At 43.6% G+C, this 2,623-nt stretch overlaps 1 non-coding gene across 1 annotated transcript; it reads right to left on the bottom strand.

Annotated features, from left to right (window-relative positions):
- Positions 1 to 2,270: 2,270 nt before the first annotated feature.
- On the bottom strand, positions 2,271 to 2,408 carry LOC119934055. Its single transcript, XR_005452852.1, has one exon. It is a non-coding gene; the product is annotated as a small nucleolar RNA SNORA7 (small nucleolar RNA).
- Positions 2,409 to 2,623: the final 215 nt, after the last annotated feature.

Below are 2,623 nucleotides of genomic sequence, written 5' to 3'. Positions count from 1 at the left end.
TTTTCAAGCTATCAAAATACTGACTTCTCACATCTGTTTACCACAATGAATTTAGATAAATTAATTGTCATAGCCCATTTTGACTACTATATCAGCCTCTTCTCTGATCTCTCTGCCTCCAACCTCTCCCCTATCCAGTACATAGTTAATTCTACTGCCTGGATCATTTTTCTAAAAAAATATTCTGCACATGTCTCTCCACTCCTCAAGCTTCAGCTGGTTACCTATTCATCTCAACAAGCAGAAACCACTTGTCATAGGTTGTCATAGGTTTTAAGAAGAAGCAGTATGGCTTAGTGGAAAAAGCCACTCCACCAATTGTCACCCCGGCTCCACCAGTTGTCAGCTGTGTGACTTTGGGTAAGTCACTTAACTTCTCTGTGCCTCAGTTACCTCATCTGTAAAATGGGGATGAAGACTGTGAACCCCCCGTGGGACAACCTGATCACCTTGTAACCTCTCCAGCACTTAGAACAGTGCTTTGCACATAGTAAGTGCTTAATAAATGCCATTATAAAAAGAAGCCCAGGCTTGGGAGTCAGAGGATGTGGGTTCTAATCCCGGCTCCTCCACTTGTCTGCTGTGCGACCTTGGGCAAATTATTTCACTTCTCTGTGCCTCAATTTCCTCAGCCATAAAATGGGGATTAAGTCTGTGAGCCCTGTGTGGGACAATTTGATTACCTTGTCTATACCCCAGTGTTTAGAACAGTGCTTGGCACATAGCAAACACTTAACAAATGTTATCATTATTTTAAGGCACTCATTCAGCTCTCCCTTCATAGCTAATCTAGTTCCTCTTCCACTATTACCAACTTTCTCTTCTAATACCAACATAACCACTGTGCCTTGCTTTCAATTCTCCCCCACTGACTCTTTGCTTCTGCCCTCCCTCCTACTTATATTCACTCCTGTTTCTTTCCAACGGATCAGCACTATGCCTAGCTTCAGAGCCCTAGTACAATCATATCTCCTCGAGGCAATTTACCCTGATTAGGTTGTTATTCCCCCAACCTATTTTTCCTCTCTACTACTTCAGCTACACACATAATCTCACCCACTAAGCAACACTGCCTAGGCCTGGGAATCAGATGGACCCGGGTTCTAATCCTGGCTCCATCTGTCTGTTGCATGACCATGGGCAAGTCACTTAATAATAATAATAATAATAATGATGAGGGTATTTGTTAAGTGCTTACTATGTGCAAAGCACTGTTCTAAGCGCTGGGAGGGATACAAGGTGATCAAGTTGTCCCATGTGGGGCTCACAGTCTTAATCCCCATTTTACAGAAGAGGTAACTGAGACCCAGAGAAGTTAAGTGACTTGTCCAAAGTCACACAGCTGACAAGCGGCAGAGACAGGATTAGAACCCATGACCTCTGACTCCAAAGCCTGTGCTCTTTCCACTGAGCCATGCTGCTTGTTAACTTCCCAAGCCTCAGTTACCTCATCTATAAAATGGGGATTAAGTGTGTGAGCCCCATGTGGGACAGGGACTGTGTCCAATCTGCCTAAGTTGTATCTACCTCAGTTAGAACAGTGCTTGGCACATAGTAAATGCTTAGCACGCACCATAATTATTAATCCTCCTCCTTGTCCTCCTCCTCCTCTTCCTCCTCCTCCTCCTCCTCCTCCTCCTTTTTATTCCTCTTCTTCTTCTTTCTCCCCCACATTGTGGATTCTAAACTGCTCGGAGCCTGAAATTCTGCTCCTCTAGCCACAATAACCTACATATCTTTGGTTTTGACATTATGTTGTCTTAGTATTTTGTTAATTCTTCATTTTGTATTTGTCACCAGTCCCCTCTCCTCATTTGTATTTTTGATTATAAATCCCCTGAGGGACAGGGACCATGTCTAATTCCCTCCTGTGTATCGTTTCCCAGAATTTAGTTCAGTGCTTAGTACAGTAAACAATAAATAATATTACAATTACTACTACTACTCCGCCTACTACTGCTACGCCGATTACCTCTACCACTACTTCTACTACTATTTGCAACCCTCATGAATAAATCCTTATACTAGGATGCCTCCCTTGTTGTTGTTGTTTTATGCTGTTGAGTCGTGTCTGAGCCATAGCGATGCCATAGACACACCTTTCCCTTAACGCCCGTCCTCCAACTGCAATTCTTCTGGTAATATATTTGTAGAGTTTTCTTGGTAAAAATACGGAAGCTATTTACTGTTGCCTCCTTCCACACAGTAAACCTGAGTCTCCGCTCTTGACTCTCTCCTGTGCTGCTGCTGCCCAGCACAGGCGAGTTTTGACTTGTAGCCGATTGCCTTCCATTCGCTAGCCACTGCCCAAGCTAGGAATGGAATAGATATGCCTCTGCTTGACTCTCCCTCCCATAGTTGAGACTGGTCGAGTACTAGAAACTCTCCAGGTGTGACCCTGAAAGGTACGCCTCCCTTACCTGTAACTTATTGTAAAATCTTCCTCCCCCACCACACTATAAACTCCTTGAGAGCAGGAATTGCTTCCACATACTCTGTTGTACTGTCCCAAATGTTTAGTATGGTGCTATGTGCAATATAAGTACTTACTAAATAACACTGATTTATTGACTGATTGATACCTACAGATAGGCATCTTCTAGACTGTAAGCCCGGTGTGGGC

The sequence above is a fragment of the Tachyglossus aculeatus genome, chromosome 1 (genome assembly GCF_015852505.1).
Source record: "Tachyglossus aculeatus isolate mTacAcu1 chromosome 1, mTacAcu1.pri, whole genome shotgun sequence".
NCBI lineage: Eukaryota > Metazoa > Chordata > Mammalia > Monotremata > Tachyglossidae > Tachyglossus > Tachyglossus aculeatus.
The sequence above is the reverse complement of the archived record's forward strand: the minus strand, read 5'-3'. Positions and strand labels throughout refer to the sequence as shown.